This window comes from Erithacus rubecula, assembly GCF_903797595.1.
Source record: "Erithacus rubecula genome assembly, chromosome: 1".
Classification (NCBI taxonomy): Eukaryota; Metazoa; Chordata; class Aves; order Passeriformes; family Muscicapidae; genus Erithacus; species Erithacus rubecula.
In genome coordinates, this window is record NC_136658.1 from 4,316,161 (window position 1) to 4,333,821 (window position 17,661).

The window sequence follows — 17,661 nt, forward strand, 5'->3', positions numbered from 1 at the left end:
TGCTCTGTGGTGTCCCTAAGGGTGGTAGCATCTTGTGCTAAGCAGGATTTTTGCCATGAGAGATACTGGAGGTGAGTGTTTGAGTAAAATACATTCAAAGGTCTGGCTTGTCTCTGCAGTGCTGCATCAGTAGCACCCTTGATACTCAAAACAATTTTCTTCCTCAGTGAGGTTAGGGTCCTAAATTGGTTGTGTGCTCTTTGACTTTTTTTCATATTTTTTCTTTTCTGTTCAGAACAGACAAGAGGCAAGAAGCAATGTCTGTACTGTGCCTCCTTCATGGTCTCCTCAGGACACCTTCCTCAGAGAGGTGACACCAGTACCACTTCCAGTTCCATCCCTGTTTTCATGCCTTTGTCCCAGCCTTATGGTGAGTCACAACAGTTATATTTATGTCTAACAAAGCCAGGTTTTGCATAAGCTGTTTTATTTTTTAGGCAGCTCTCTCCCCTGCTCAGTCAGGGGATGGCAGCTGGTGCTACCACATTGGGGAGTATCTTCAGCTCCCTTTGCTCTGCCTCTCCCTTCTTATGTACACTAAAACAATGCTCTGGCTCCCCACCCCCAGCAGCTTGCTGACCTGGAGACCTCTGGGCATAAACAAAATGCAGTGTTAGTGGAAAAATTGGTGCAGCCCCCAGAAGGTCCTTAGGAAAGATGTGAGCCAGGATGGAGCCAGCTGTTCTGCGTGGGAGGGCAAGGCCAGCCCAGATGATACAGAGCAGAAATGGAGCCAGGGCTGGAGCACATCATTTGTCTTGTGGCTGAGAAGATGAGTGGATTGGGCTGGTTGTGGGTCAATGGTGCTCGGCTGTGTTTTGTGGAGTGACCTGCAAGGCAAGCTCAAAGAGCTGGAGGTGTCAGGTCCTGGCAAAATGATGTTGGAAACCACAGCCCCAGGAGGCTCATAGGGCAGAGTGTGGCTGTTTTCACCATTAGCTGAGACTTTGCACAAGTTTCCTGTCACCTGCAGTTTTATGTTCAGCAGGAAAGGTACAAACCCAGTACATAGGCAGCTGTAATTGCTGCCTGCTGTACAGCTCCTCCCTTTGCTTCTGGACTGACATCATGTGACAGAAAAGCACTCAGGCTACCCAAGGAGAGAAATCTCTACTGTACAACCCCTTGCATCCTGAGGAGGTGATTCACACTTGAAAGGTTGTTTCTAACATAATTTTTCCCCTAGAGTCTCAGCTGGATGTGACTGTGGATACTGTGAAACACATGTGTTAAGCAGGGTGATTTGTTGCTGCTAATGGGGAGGCCACAGCTTTTTGGCCTTCTTAGGATGTCCAGTTAGGCTCTGCATGTGTGTTTTGGGGGTAATCTGGCTCACACACTGAGAGCCCTCCCTCATTCCACTGCCATGGCTCTGAGGGTGAAGCAGCATCATCCTCTTTGTGAAGTGGGTTGAAATGGTTCAGCTTCCCTTCAGAAGTTTCTGGGTGACCAGCCATGTTAACACAGCTGCAGCTGTGTCTCCACAGGGATGTTGTTTTTACAAGCTGAAACCAAGAACAATTCCCTCAAAGATGCACTGAGGATAAAAGTGATTATGTGGTAGAGACCAGTGTTGTCGCTGGAGTAGTGCTTTGGCTCAGACCTCCTTCAAAATTGGAGAGCTGGAGGATCAAAGCTAATTTAGGCTGAAAGGGACCCCCTGAAGGTGGTCTACTCCAATCCCCAATGAGCCCCACATGCAATGGGTAGACTGTAAGGCATCATCATGTTTATAAGTGGAGAAACTTTGAAAATATATCTTGGCTTATTGGGGTTCAATGGACTTATGTCGTAGAGGTTTGCTTGGTTGAGGATTATATCCAGACTCTTGTTGGCCCAACTCACCCTCCAGAACTGTGGTGGTGCAGGTCCAAGCGTGATCCCTGAGGTTATCATGAATAATTCTCACTCACATGTGGACCTGGCAGCTGTGAGGAGCCACCACTGATGCTCTATGGCTTCACATTGTTGTGCCTTGCTGTTGCTGCTCCCTTCTCCTGATGGTGTCCTGGCACCTCTCCACCCACCCTTTTGCAGCCAGGGGAGGAAAGAAGAGTGCTTAGAAACCTGCCTGTTTGCAGAGAAAATGCTCCAGCTAGCTGGAAGCAGGGTGTCCTGTCTGACCCTTGTAGGAGGTGCAGAGGAGCTTCATGCATCTGGCATTTCTGCTCTCTGGAGCCCAGAGCCTTCCCCAGACCTCCCAGGTTTCCATGAGCTTGCAACTGTGCTTCCTGCTCCTGGTTGGTGTGGATGTATGAAAGGAACAAATGCTGGATGTTGTTTAGCACTCCAGTCAGGCTGTGCTGCAGCCTGGTCTGTAATGGAGAACATGTGGCATCTCCCTCACTCCATCCTCGTTTCCCTGCCTGTAAAATGGAAATAATCATTCAGTACCTCACAAAGAAGAGCAGTGGGCCTTGCTGAATAATCTGATTTGTGAGATGCTCCCAGACCCATCAGGAGGATGGCAGGAGAGTGTTGTGTTTTCAGTGGCAGGGGTGTTGCCAGTCTGTCTCCTCACCCTTCTCCCAGTTGGAAGGAGATGCTGGGTGGCCTGTTTGGATGGCAGCATTGGAGCACAGTGGCTCCTGACCACACAGGGACCTCTGAGAGCCCTGCAGTGCCTGATGGGGACATCAGAGTGACCAGTCTGTGCCCTTCTGCACAGTGGCTGCCCCAGAGCCCCTGTGGTGACACTACCTGGGGCAAGATCAGCCCACCCAGGGGGTTGTTGGATGTTTCTCTTGGCCCTGCCATCCCTGTAGCCATCTGTGTCTGTTTCCCAGTGAGGAAAACAGGATCCCTCCATGCAACTGTCCTAACACATGTGTGCTCTGCACCAAATCCTCCCTCCAAGAGATGTGAGTAGTATGGAAAAAAGTCATCTTGGAAGATAGGAATGTTTCCCCAGATAGTAACATCAAGTAAAAGCCAAGAATCTATTTGTTTATTTTTTTCCTCTTCCTCCTCATTATTTTTTATGTGAGTTTTTATTTTGCCTGACTTATCATTATCTTAGAGCTGGTTTTAAAAAATGGTTTTCCTTTTCCATACTGACCTTTCTGAGGCAGATGAAAGGAACAGCCTTTAGAAAACAGATCTGGTTAAGCCAGGAACCCCTTCTGCCTTCTCTTCCTCCTCCTCATCCAGGGCACTGTGTCTTCATCCCTTCCATCCTTCACTCCTGGTGTTGATTTCTAGAGAAGAAGATGGGCTGCTTTCTGCTTTCTGGTTGACAGGCTCCAACAGACACACACATTCCCTGTGTTGGTTGATTTTTTTTCTTGGTCTCTTTACTCCTGCTGTGCCCATCACATTGATGAGATGAGCCTGAAGTTCAAGACCTTTCAGGAATGAAAGTCTGGGTTCCTGTAGCACAGGAGGTCCTCTCATTTTTCAGGGGCAGGGGTTGTAGGAAGCCTTCCTGGTGCCCAAAGGCACCTGAAAGGCAGGGTGGCTGAGCTGGACTGTGCCCAGTGGTGTTTGCACTTGCTCAGACTGTGTCTCCCACCATTTCAGCATGGCCTGAAAGCTGCAAGCATGAACACTTCACACAGGAATTTCCATAAAACGCCAGCTGCTGCTACCTGGCCAGGGAAAACAAATATCTGGGAGAGCTGCTTGAACCAAAAGAGCAAAAGAGGGTCCCTGGCACTCCCTGAGAGGCAAGGATGGGGCAGGTACTGTGGCTGAACTCATCCTGCAATCCTGTGCTGTAGCTGGTGAAAATCTGTCAAAGTTGAGATGAGCTGAGCAAACCAGATCACCAGTAAATGAAGTGGCATTTTGCCAGGGAGATTTTTGCTCAGCAGAAACCGTGTGGCTGCATCTGATATGGGCTCTGTAAATGGCCATTAGACTGTTGCAGATGAGAGTGATATAATTGAATTTAAGGAAAAGGTTTAGGAGGGAGTAAAAATTTTTTTTTGCATTGTTTCCCAGAATGACTTTTTTTTTTTTTTTTCTTTCTCGTTCAGTTAGTAGCTGAAAACATCAATAGGATGCAGTTAATACCTGGAGACAAAAATAAGAACTAAGGGAGGGCAAATGAGAAAGAAAACTAGAGATGTCCATCTTCACTAGAGCTGGGGGTATGTAGCAATAAACGTTCACAAAATGTGCTTGTGAATAAAACATGCAGCCTGTCTTCCTCAGCGATTGTGACCCATTTTATTCCCAAACACTCGGCTGAAAAAGAGTTTTCTACCAGCAAAGAGGCTCAGGAAAGCGAGCTATCTTTTGGAGTAATGTGAATAAATGTAACTTGGTGCTCAGGCTGGTGTTTATTCTCAAAGCCATGTTGAAGAGCCCTATCAGCTGCATAATGGGCTCCTGGAACAATCTGTGTGATTGCAAATAACTCGCCGTGAGGAGGGGATGTCACCCACCCAGAGGAGACACAGGGCGACTTACATGACCCATGGCACAACAAAAATGCTGAGTGAGGAGCAGGACATTTTCAGCAGAGGGGTCTCAGCTCAGCCATATGTTAAAATGCCTTCACACCAAGGCTTGTCACAGGCACTGAGAGGGGAGCCTGCCCGTGAGCAGCCAGGCTGTGGGGACAGACACTGCGTTTGTCAGAGGGTTTATCTGCAGAGAGCAACTTGATCAGCTTTAATCACTTGTGACAGCAATGTGAGGTCTGAAGTTGTGCTCAATCAGTTTGAATTAATCCCTCCATCAATGTCACTGAAGTGAGGATCAGGGGAAGTTGGTGTTGTTTTCTCACTTAGCCCATGGCCAGCAGGAATGGTTCTCCCTGCCTGCAGGTGATCCCACCTTTCCTGGGCTGGCTACATTTCTCTTTGTGAGCCTTCCCTGGCCAAGGTATCAGGGCTGGAGATGGAAATCAGTTATTGGTTCACATATTATCATCCCTGCCTATTGCAATGTGGGTTTTTCCTTTTTTTTTCCATGCATAGCAGCAAGTTGCATTTCCATACACCCAAAATGCCTGGGATTTCCCAGCATCTCCCAGTTGGCTATTACACATTAAACTATAATTGCACTGTCAGGGAGTTTTCCTTTCTGATGGTCTGCCAATGCATTCCTTTTCAAAAAATTATATCTATTGAGGTTAGCAGCTCGGGCAGGAAACCATCCAGACAAATGCAGGCTGCCCCATCTTCGGGCCAATTAATCTGAGCCAGATATCCAGCAAGAGGGTGACAGTGGAAATGCTGAATGAGGACTGTGGGGAACACAGGGCAATTTAGCCAGGCTGTAAACTTGCAATTGAGCTGCTGGCAGCAGCACTTGGTGATTATGGGCTCTGGAGAGGGCACAGGAGGACTCTGCTGCAGTGGGCAGGGGAGGATGGGGTTTACGGGCAGCAGCTGAGCCCTGCTGTCCTTCAGCCTGCCAGGGCCAGCTCTGTGTTGACAAACTGCTGAGCAGCTCTGGAGGCATGGCCAGCAATAGACTGGAATGGCATTCCAGTGGGAATAACCTGTTGGCAAAGTGCAGGAAGGGAGCCTGCATTGCTCAGGCCCAGGAAGCAGTTTGCTGTGCTGCACAGCGCTGGCTAAAGCTGCTTGGTGATGCTGAGAGCACTGAGAAATTAATGGAATATTAAGAACACCTCTTTTAAGGCAGAAACACTCCTAGGAAGCTGGGTGGCTGCCTGGATGGGGCAGTGTGGATTGCAGCAGAGCCCATGGAGAGGGAAGTGTTGAGCAATTCGTTATTCTGCTCTGGAAAGTCAGCAGTATGTAGTGACTGGCAATTCCTGGCAACCCCATGGCAGGGCAATAAATAAGGAAAGCACAGTCTAACTTAAAACATGGCAAAGAAAAGAGGCAAAGCCATGTATTTCATTTTCTTTATTCCATCTATGAGGATTTAAGACCTTCTGGCTTAGAAAGAAATGAAAGATTGTTCTGAATGTTTCATTTTGACAATACTGAAATGAAAACTTTTGCCTGCCTGAAAAGCTGCTTGGTTCCCCCCTCCTTTATTTAAAAATTTTATTTTTTTTTTAATATCAACACCTATTCAGGCTGTGACAAGCCAAGGAAAATTTTAGTACCATCAGATCTGAATAAGTGTCAGGAAAAGCATTGCCAGTTGTATTCAAATGCAGAATCAGGTGATCAAGGAGATGTCATGGGATGGGGACATGAATTTCTCCAAGGATCACCATGCAGTCTGTGATGAGGTCCATAATAATGAGTATTAACCAAATGGGGAGGAATGTGTACAGGGAAATTTGATAGAGAGGTTTAAGAGAAGATTACCCTGAAATAATTATTACCTTTGCACTACAGGCTGTTTGAGGGAAAAAAAAAAAAAAGAGTTTCTACTCATTTTCTCTCTCCCACTATCCTCCTCTCCCCTGTTTGATTTGTAGTTATAATACAAATAACACAATATCTATAAACCCTTTCTCAGTAGTGCCATTCCTGACCCTATGTGAGAAAAAAACCTCAAAGTAACAGAAAACCTTAGGCAAAAACGTTCAGGAATGGAGAGCACGTGATATTTTGTATAGATTTTAGTCCTGCTAGATGAGTTATATGAAAATGAATTGGATGCAGCAGAGAGGTCAGCAAAAGCTGTTGTTAAAAGCTACTCTCTTTCAAGACACATATAAAACCCTCAGATTCCCCTTATGAAAGATACAGCAGAAATGATAGGAGCTGCTATCCAAACTGCAAACGGTGCAAAGAGTGGGTCAGGAGAGGTGTGAGCAGAGGAGAGAGGAGCTGAGTGCAAGCACAGGAGGCCACTGCAGAGAACATTTCTATCATTTTGTGCAGAAAAGCCACAAAAGTCTCAGAAACAGATAAAGGAGGATGTAAGCAAACATCAAAGAAGGGCTTGTAGTGCTGCTTTTAGAGAGTTTTAGGGGAAACAATCCTGAAAGAGTGACTGGGAAATCTCTCCTTTGTTTCCCATCTGTGTTTAGGGAAACAGGCTTTAGCACTGCCTGCATCCAGAGCTGTGCCAAGGGGAGAAGGAAGAGCCCTGCTGCAGGACTGTGAGGACACAGCACCAGGGGGCACCTAGGGCACTCATTTTCTCTCTAATCCCCTGTTCCCCAGTTGCTCAAAATGTTTGTCTTTCAAGCAATGGTCACTATTCCACCCTGGTGCAGGAAGGAGGCTTTCTCTGGAAAAGAAATGTGGTTTGACTAATCAGGAAGAAAGTAGTGATGTTCTTAGCAGATTTTTGGCCAAAACCCCAGAGAATGAAAGGCTGAAATTAGGCAGGGAAGTAACTTCTGCAATGAAGAGCTCTCTCTCAGCTTGCATCTGTAAAGTTGACTTCTTCTTGAGCACAATTTGATTGCTTTAAAGTTGTGTACTGTGCGTGCACAGTACTTTTTTCTGTGGCTAAGCTCTCAAAGTGAGTATCTGAACAAGGCTCTGCAGTCTGCATGAGTGGCTGATTTCCCTGCACAGTGACAAGTCTGGTTAGATGTAGGCTGAGCAAAATGCAGGCAGAGCCCCAGCCTGACCCCCTCCAAGGCTGGAGAGGGGCAGAGACCCTGCCCTGAGCTCCTTGGTGGAGCTTCCAGGGATGGGCAACCACAACCTCTCTGGGTGACCTGTTCCAGTGCTTCACCACCCTCACAGCAAAGAATTTCTTTCTAATATCTAATCTAAACCTGCCTTTTTCCAGTTTGAATTTGTTCCCCCTTGCCTGTCACTCTTGTACAAAGTTCCTCTCCATCCTTCTTGTGGGATCCCTTCAGGTATTGGAAGGAAGGATGGGAGGTGGACAAGAGATGCAAAAGCCAAAGTTGTGGGAGGTGGTGAAATATGAGGGATATTCTGCTCCTTGGGCAAACAGACATGAAGTCCACAGGCACTGGTATGCACCAGTGCTTCAGGGACCTGCAGACCAAAATTCTTACTTTCCTTATGCTTTTCTTTAAAATAAATAATAACAAAATTAAAACAAGCCTTCCCTTCCATGCAAACTAGAGATGAAATGTTGGATGCCAGCCCTCCACAGGCAGCAACTTTGTGCAGGTGGCCATGAGCAGCCCCTGGGAAAGGGGGAGGAGGGTCTCAAGTCCCACAAATGGATTTTTGGGTATGACAAGTGGGGACTGTCACAAACCCAGCTTGCTCTTGGGCTGCATGCAGAGGTGTGTGGGAAGGAAAGGTGGGTACCCTCAGTGGCCTCCAGGAGCCAGGGCAAGCTGCTTTCCATTTTCCCAATAGGTCAGCAGAGAAATCCCTGCTAGAGCCAGTCTTTTTGGATCTCTGGACCTCTTCCCTTCCACAGCCCAGTGGATCCTCCTTTCCCTGGGAAGGGGTGCAGCATCCTCAGAGGGCTGAGCAGCACCTCAGGACCTGAGGCAGGTCAGTCTGAGGGCTCTGTGGCTGGAGAGCAGAGAGGGGAGCAGTGCCTTTTCTGTCATCCCACAGGATGGGAAACTCAGCCTGAACCAAAGGGGCCATTTAGCACTGTGAATTATTGAGTGCTTTGCAATGTGGAGGAGCTGAGTGAGTCAGCTGAGGTCGGGCAACCCGTGCTCCATTTTTAGAAACACGGGCTGACCAGGGGCAAAAGCACCCCTCCAGCCCCCCAAAACTGCTCTGTGGGGCTGGGGCAGCCTGGTGGGGATGGTGTGGGGTGGATGGGAGGTGATCCCGGGGGTCTCTCTGCTGGCAAAGAGGGAAGGGATGCACTCTCCCTCTGGGCATGGAGAGAGCAGGCTGGGCAGTGAGCTGTGAGCACACTGCTGGTGCTTAATATGTATTAATGGCTTGGAAAAGTGGGGGAAGCAGTGAAGCAGCAAGTTTTGCAGATGGCATGAAATAATTTAGGATGGAGAGAACTGTGCAGGCACCCAGTGGGATTTACCCAAAGGAAGGGGCAGGTGACCCTCTGTTGGCACACATGGTGGGGAAGGCTGGGCAAGGCTGCTCGATGGCACTGCTGCCTCACCAGGTTCTCCATCAACCACAGCCACCCCAGTGGCAGTGGGGGGAGACTGGGTGCCACCACACACAGCTCACTGGGAACATCTGCTCAGTCTGCAGCAGCTGTCTCAGAAGAGAACAAAATGGCTGGCTATATAAAGAACAGCATTAAAAAAAAAAAAAAAAAAAAAAAAAAGCCATGCTGAAAATACCACCTTTCTACTGCCTAAGCAGAGCAGGTGAATTATGGACTGGAGACATCCTCTTGTTGTATGAGTAACAGATGAAGAATGGGGAGCAAAACTGAGCAGAGAAAGGAATGGATTCAGAGAGGCTGGAAATAGGGACTGTCTTATCCTCACCTGTATCAGGAGGATTGAGGTGAAGTGTTTGAAAAACAAAGATAAATCAGTTTATCCCTCTAAATGAGCCTCAGCCAAGCATCCATGGACACTGATGGCTAATGTGGGCAAAAGGATGGATTCTTTCCAGCTGTGTAACATCAGCCTGGGGGATGAGAGTGCAAGATACATGTGCACATCAAGGATCCAGCATGATTCAGGTGAATGTAGGTGAATCACAGACATTCACATTTTGTGTTGGGGTTAGGAGTTGGCACAGCAGGTTGGCTGGGCTGTAGCTCCAGAGGGTTGTCCTGGAGGCTCCCTGCAGCTCTTCCCTGAGGCATGGCAGTGGTCACAGGGCAAAGGTGATGCTGAGCTAGCAGGGAAGGTGAGTGGTCCCCTCAGCAGGATGAAACCATCAGCCAGCATGTGGGACCCATCTGATTTCTTCACAAAACAGGGCTGATGTTGGGCTGTGCCCCCCACAGCAGTGGGGGAAAGAGGCACAGGAGACTGGGGTTTGCACTGAAATGTCTTTCCTCTCCACCTACTTACTGGCACCCAGGACTGAGGTTTGGTCTTTCACCTGCACCAGGGGTGCAGAATCTCTTTGCCCCCATAGCTTTTGCTGCTTAGTGCTGTTGTCTGCACGATAAACACAGTGCACAAAAGTTGTGCCTTGGCAACTAATGGGGTAAAAATGCAAGCTGGAAATAGCTTGTCTCAGAGGCACACATATTTATTCTGCTGAAAAGGAGCTGCTTCTCAGCTAGGACCTTAAAGCAGTGGGACTGTAAACAGCATTTGGTCCCTTGCACAGGTTGTCTTTGCTCCTCCAGAGCAAGGCAGGGGGAGCCATCTCTCATCATGAACACTCGTGGCACTGCTTGGTAAAATTCTTTTGGGGTGGTTAGTGAAATCACTCAAGCAAGAGAAGCCCTTGCCTCTGATACAGTTAGGAAATGTGACCTAGTTAAGCCCAGACGTTTCTGAGCGCGGCGAAATGGAAGCGACCTGCGCCGGCTGCAAATCGACACCAGAAATAGAAATAGCAACTTGCTGCTCTCCCAGCCAGAGCAGCCCCGAGCCTGCTCGGTGCTTGGGTGCAAGAGGCAGGTCCCTGTCACAGCAGCCCTGCCAAACCCTCTGCTCTGCACCCTGGCTGTCCCACAGGCACCCCTGCAGCCCCAGCCGCTCCCCGGCCGCGCCTCGCTCTCCCCATGAAATCCAATTAAAGGGTGAAATGAATTTCGGAGCTGCTGCTACGGGCTGTGCGTGTCTGTGCAGGGAGGAGGGGGTGGGAAAGGCCTGGCTGCTGGTGCTGCAGCAGCAGAGAACTGGCTCTGGTCTGCTTGGAAGCCCAGCCCCACTGAAAGCTGCTGCAGCTGCAAGAGAACTATAAACGTACCGTGCAATAATGTTATGGCTTTGATGGATGCTGGAGAGGGTTTGAATGCCTTTTCTGGTTTTTTTTCTTTTACAGTGTGGCCTTGTACCTTGCAGCTTCCCTTGCTGTAATGTGCTGGTTTCTTTTGTAACTCAAATCCTGCCCTCTCCTCTCTTTTAATCAGCATAATACCTTCATTTGCTGTCCCTTTCCTGGAGGAAAAAAAGAAATGCTGTACTATTTGGGGGGAAAAAAAAATCCTTTGTCCTATCCTCTTGCTGCACCCAGAGCAAGTTTAAGTCTCTCTGACACAGATTAGCACAGAGGTGCTAAAGGAGCACCAATGCAAGCTGTCCAAGTGCCTGGAGCTCTTGTCTTGGAGAGGAACTTGTGGGGACTGTGAGCTTCTCGGGAGGGAAAACAAACTTCTTGGTGCTGAAAGTCATTGGTTTTGGCATTTTCTTTCTTAGAAGCAGTTTCCCTTTTGACAGTGCTACGCTTGGGGCAGTCCACTCAAATGCACTGCTGATGCCTTGGACCCTCCAAGGGGCTGACATGAGAGCTTAGGAGTGCACCACAGTGATGTGACCTGGATTTGCCATTTTAGGAGGGTTCTGCAAATGGCTGGACTGGCTGATGCAATGGGTCCTTCCCCAGAAGGATCCCCTCCATCCTCCCTCACTTCTCAGCAGCTTTCCTCCATCACCCTCAGGCTGTGGAGCTCACTCCTGCCAATTTGGACAGAGGGGATTGCACAGCAATCAGGTTCAGAGGAGAAAACTCTCTGAAGGCCATGAGTGTTGCAGGCACAGCCTCTGGCTTGGGGATTTGCTGTGCTGTGAAGTGCTGGAGGCTGGGAGGGTCCTGTGGGGAAAGTCACACTCTGTGCCTGTCCTGGCCTTCCTGCACTTTTCCCTTGGACATCTGCTCCTGCCACTGCTGCACAGTGCACCCAGCTGGATGCCCACCAGGCTGGTGAAGGGTGGTCCTTATTACACCCTGCACTTCTCTACTTCTCTGGTTTTGTTTGCTCTCCCTATTCCATCTCTGGCTGTTTCCCTGATAGGAAGACTTCTTCTCTTTCCCACTTGGCTCTGGCCCTGTTCTCATCTTAGACAATTTGTCTCAATGCTCAGGCCTTGCTTGGCTTCAGCTGTGGGTGACTCATTCCCTGTGCCTTGCCTCAGTCCCACCTCTTGGCTGTCTCTTGGACATCTGCTGTGCGCTGCATCCCTCAGACACAGCTCTGTGCCCCACACAGCCCCTTGACAGAAACTCACCATCCCTGGGGAGCTGAGGCCTCTCTAGGGCACAGGGAGCTCTCCAGTGAATAGCATCAACAACAAGGCATTAGTACAGCCCTCTCCTCCTATCCCAGCCTAAAGAGAGCTTTATATCCCAACCAGCCTGGAGCTGTGAGTGCAGGAGAGGGATGGGGCAGCACAAGCTGTGCTCAGCAGGCTGTCCCTGGGATTTTTGAGCTCATTGGGTGTCAAAAGCCACGTGCAGCCAGACATCTGCTGGCATTGCTGTCCCATGGCTCCATCCCTGCTCCTGCACCCATGTCAGGAACGTGCCATGCTCTGCCTGCCTCTCTTTCCCCCTTACTTGCCCTGATGCAGAGCAGCACAGCTTTTGTGATGAGTTCCCTTCTCACAGGAGAAGGAGGAGGAGGAGAGCTGTTTTGCACAACCCAAGACCCTGTGGAAGTTTGTTTCACAAACTGGGTTCCCCAGAGACTCCAGTTGCTCAGAGGCACAGAGGGGCTCATTGTAGAGGGATGCATTTGTGCCCAAAATGATGGAGTGAGAGTATGATTTCTTTTAGTCTTACTTCCAAGTTTGCTTCCATGTAGGGTTTAGGAGTAAAATGTTGCTGGTTATCAGGGCTATAAAATCTAACAAATGTAGAAAGTTAGATTTCAGGCCAGTATCATTAGCCTAGAAAAAACTTGATGAATGTGTTTCTGTTCCCTCCTCTTCTAAAATGAATTCAGACCAGGTCAGTGCTTCCTTCTTGGTGAGGGATTTCTGAGGTTCTGACTGCATGGAAAGTTTGACTGGTGTGGGTGTGTTTTTGAAGACAGCATTTGTTGAGGGTTTACTCAGTGCTTGGAATATAAAACTGAACAAAGCATATACATTCAGTTACTGTTCAAATACACAGGAGGGGCTTTGCTGCTGCAAACCCAAACCAACTGGCTGAATTAAAGACAAAGATCTGCACTTAAGAAACTCCTGACTGTGCTGAGAAGAGACAAAATCCAGGTGCATTTCCAAGTGAAAACTTCCACGGCTACCTAATGTCAACAGTAATAATTCCTGTTATGGGTGCCTTTCACCTTGAAGCCTCCACAAAGGCTTTGTAGGTCTGTGTTCACATTTGATCGTTTGCCCAGCCATGAAGGGGAGGCTCTGGTGTGGGCTGCAGCAGCTGTACCCTGTTATCTACAGTGCCCTTGGGCTCCTTCTCATTTCTGAGCACACAACAGCAGTGCTGTTAGCTCTCTAATTTTCTCCTCCAACCTCCTTCCCCTGCATTTCCCCTCCACATCCCTCCTTGCATCCCTTGCTCCCACTCTTGCCCTTCTGTGCTGCATTTTCTGTTCCTGGACAGGACTCCCTCCTCTCATCTGTCAGTGCACAATCACTCTGCCTTGGCAGTCCTCTGCAAAACTCTCCTCCTAAAGCACTCCCCCTCCTTTCCTTCCTCCAGACTCCCCTGAAACTGAACTCTTGAATTTCAGTTGGATTTGCCTGCCATGCCTGTTTTAACTTGCAGCCTGGGACAGCAAAGATGTTTTATCTGCGGTGACAAATTGCTGTGTAAAGTTAGAGTGCTACATGGAGAGAACAACCACCCTAATGGGGCTGCAATTTGAGAGACATAATGTGCCAGAGAGAAGAGCTAAAGAAAACAAAGGTCAGTGGTGCTTTGTTAAGTCTGAAAGCAAAGAGATGTATGTAAAAGGTGTCTTTATCTAATGCTTTGCATCTAAAGCTTTTTTTCTGAGGTTATCTGCCCAGACTCTCCTGTTACAGGCAGAGGAAGGACAAACTTCCTTTACCCTTGGGGTGGGCAGAGCAAACTGATTGTAAGAGCCACCTAGCAAACCTCCTCCAGGCTCACAAAAGAGAGTGCTGCATGAAGTGCCAGGCAGTTAGCAAAAAAACTTCCCTGAGCTGCTGCTCATCACCTACCTGACACTTACACATCATGGTTTTCCACCCTTCTCCAAGCTCAAGCTTCATCTTTAGCTCTTCAACTTAGAGAAGAGTCACAAAAAGACATCTAGAGAGTAATTCATGATGTGCCCATGCAGCACCTTGCCCTGCAGGAGTGAGTCTTTGTGTGCAGTGCCTCACTTCTGCATTAAAACATTTGGATAAAGTGTGATCTCTCTCCACCCCTGGCAAGAGCAGAGCTGATCTCAGTGCAAAGGGCAGCCTGGAGCCTTTGGCCCATTTCTCCACAGACATGCTGGATGGTCTGACTCATGCAGCATGTGTCCATTAGAAACAGGCTTGGGATTTTCCTCACTGATTTCTTTAACAAAATGGGCCAGAAAGTTCCCAGGGGATAGCACCAGGCCTTGGCTGTGAGTTCTTCTAGTCAGCAAAATAAGGAAAACCAAATTGTTTTGGTTATTCAGCTACTCAGAGGTAGCTGAATACCATCAGTGTGAAACCTTAGGTTGTTGAACAAGATAGGCACATGAGGACAGTGGAAAATAGAGACCAAAAGGGATATTTAGGACCAAATTGTCCAATCCCCTGCTGTTTGGGGTAGCTGTGGTGCCTCACTTCTGCATTAAAACAAGTTGGGATTTTTGTCCCCATAGTATTTCCTGGAAGCCAATCCCAGAGATGCACTTCTTGGACAGTCAGGTCCTTCTTCTAATTTCCAGCTGAAATGTATTCCTGGCAAATTTATAGGCACTTGTTCTTGTGCCAGCACTGCCCTTTCACTCAAATACTCTTCTCTCTTCCTGGTACTTCCCTCCAGGGTATTTGTAAGCAACAAATATATCTTTTCCCAGCTTGCATTTTGCTAGATTTGAGAAACCAAGCTCATTTAGTCTCTTCTTGTGGAAGAAAGCTCTCTCCTCCCAGGTCATGACAAGAGAGGCACAAAAAAAGGCAATTTTGAATTAATTCATCTTTTACATGGACATACAATATTCTGTACTTCTGTGATGGCATTAAAATCTTGCTATTTCTATTAGAAATCCCTCATCTGACATGTCTTAGGCTCACATTTGTCTTTCTCACATCTGCATGCTACTGCCAGCTTACAGACATTTGATCAGCTCGTGCACTCAGGTCTTTCTCCTCCTCTGTCACTTCCAACTGATGAGCTCCCAGCTGGTAGCAGAAATTCTCATTATTACTCCCTCAGGGCACGACCTTGCATTTTTTACTATTAAATCTGATGCCATCTCTATTGCTTCTGTCCCTTTTTCGTAGGAAAACTGCTCTGATTAGTCACCATATAAAGCCTTAGAGACCTAAAGACATATTCACTATATTTTTATTTTTAGAAACTGTTTGCTGTTTCAGAATTTTCATTCAATGAATGATGCTGATGTCTCTCTGTATTACCACTTCTCTCTAACAGAAACTCCAGGCTGATGTGCAGAAGGGCAGGAAAAAATTGCCTTCCAGATGAAATATATGGCAAGAAGAGCTACATTTCCAAACTATTTCAAGGAAATAATTTTGTAAGTTATTTGTCACTCTGCTGCACAAAATGATCAGACACACTGTCCAATCAACAGCAAACCAGAAACTAACAGGAATGAAAATGTTCTGTTTTATCTAACTATTTTTCCAGTGATCCAGATTTACTGTGAGTAAATTTACTGCATCTTGCTGCTGGGATGCAGCTCTCATCTACAGAGCTGTCACAGTGATGGCTCCCAGCACTTTGGGTTTTAACCATTAAAACTATTTTTATGATGTTCAAAATACTTCAGAAACAACTGCTGTCATTGCTTAATTTTTGTGCCCTAATTACTGTGGCAGTGGGCAGTTTATGAAGATCTGTGATGGGGATGAGAATTCATTTACTCTAACCTCTCATTTTCAATTACAAATAATGCTGTGTGGAGATCATTTTACCCAGAGAAGGTCTGGTGTAATTCAAACCACATCCCTAGGATGCTGCAGCCACTCTGAAGTGTCTGACACTGCTGGTGTTTTATGGAAAAATGTATTTCAGAAAATAAATGGGGAGAGGTGTCCACAGAGGTACTGCAGAATTTTATTTCCCATACCCAGGTTATCTGGGGGATGTTTGTGAGGTGTTTCATGGGGCTGTGAGCTCTTTACTGGTTTGGAGGTGTTTGAGCAGCACCCAAAGCAATGGGGCTTCCTGGCCTGAGGGGACTCTGCCAAGTCCATCTCTGCTGGGGGTATTGAGATTGCTTTGATTGCTTGTAAACCAGAGAAGTCTGGTGTGTGTAGGGAGCTGTAGTCCTTGTCAGGATATTAAAATCAAGGGCATTTTCAACTTTTCTTGCTTGCACAAACGGGGCACATTCCAGAGGCACATGATGGAGGTCTTCACATGGCCAAAATTAGTTTGTCTTGAAAGAACCAAATTTTCTTTCCTCACTGTGTTCTGCTGGTGCTCTGGGGATGCCTCCTGTGTTGGTGTCTGGGGGGGGACTCTCACTCTGTGCCCATGATACAGGCTCTGGTGGCATCTGCATGACCTGCTCAAAGCATCAGGACCTCTGTGCACCTTTTCAAGCTGTGTATCATGGGGTTGTGCCAGCAAAGATTGCATTTCTTGCTTCATCCAGACGTGCTAACGAGGCGTTCTGACAGGGCTTACCTTTGGAGATGTGAAAGAAAATAACAGAGGGAGATGGAAGGCAAAGCATTGTTTTGGAAGCACGAGAACTTCTGAAACATTAATCTGGTGAATAACTCCTTGCCAACAGAGTTTCACTAAACCACTGATCTGAATCATGTCACAGATGGCATCGTCTTGCAAAGCATTAGCAAAGCACAGGGCTCAACCTCCAGTGCCCATCGCTATTTCTGATCCGCCACAACAACACGCCTGCGAATGGCAGAGCTTTTAATAACCACAAATCAGGGGAAAAAAATAATCAGCCTTGTTTGGGATCTGAATAGCTGCCTTGCAGAAGGAGAATTGCCCATTTTGCTCAGTGAAGATGGGTTCAGAGGATAGTGAGTGCCACACTGTGGGATCCGCTGTGATGTGTTTTTATCGGTGTGAAACCTCAGCTGGCATTTGAGTGGAAGGTGCTGGGCTTGATAAAATGATGGTACAAATGAAAGAGGAGGAGGGGATTGCATGTCAGCCAGCAGCCTCTGTTTATGGCATTTCATGGCTGCAAGAAGAATTCAGGCTTGAAACATTTTTTAATACTGAAACTAGCATGACCTGATGCCAGGATGGATAAATTGTGATGCTCCTGGGCATGTAATCTCTGGTGCCAGAGGCTACACCTGTATTATGTTAGCCAATGACCTCTTTGGCACCTGAATGTCAGTCCCAAATCACCTTCTCAATCAGAAGAGATTGGTGGTCTCCACCTCCCCACACCTGATTTCCATGCAGGAGGATGTGGGAGCTCCAGGGCCCTGAGGAGAGCCACAGCACAGATCCAAAGCATGCAGACCTCAGCTGGAGTTTCACAGGAGGAAGAGCTGAGGTTTCCTCACCCTGCTTTCCAAAGACACTGGCACATGTCTCTGGGGCTTTGCCCTGTCATCTCCTGAGCTACCACTGGGAAATCTTTACAAAAGATGGTCAGCTTCTGTCAGACATCTGTCTAACCACCACCACCCGCCCCAGGGAAAAAGATGTTAAAAGCACAATGCTAAAGATTGTGAAAGCAGGCACTGGAGGAGAGCCAGAGTAATGGTGGCCTTGTGAAATCTAATTTTGGGCCCCATGAGTGTCCAACTTGCCTGCTCCTTTAGCCTCTGGAAACTGCTCCTCTCAGTGCACAGACTGCAGCTGTGGAGGGGCTGAACAGCAAAGTGTGAGGACAGAGGAGGCTGTTGCCAATTGG

General features: G+C 47.7%; 1 long non-coding RNA gene across 2 annotated transcripts; it reads left to right on the top strand.

Moving 5' to 3' along the window:
• The first annotated feature begins 245 nt into the window (after positions 1-245).
• Positions 246-16,788, top strand: LOC306803491. Of its 2 annotated transcripts, XR_013774633.1 has the most exons (4): positions 246-370; positions 13,326-13,532; positions 15,228-15,330; positions 16,442-16,788. It is a non-coding gene; the product is annotated as an uncharacterized lncRNA (long non-coding RNA). The 2 variants fall into 2 exon arrangements; XR_013774634.1 differs by lacking the exon at positions 16,442-16,788 and having other exon boundaries at positions 15,228-15,579.
• Positions 16,789-17,661: the final 873 nt, after the last annotated feature.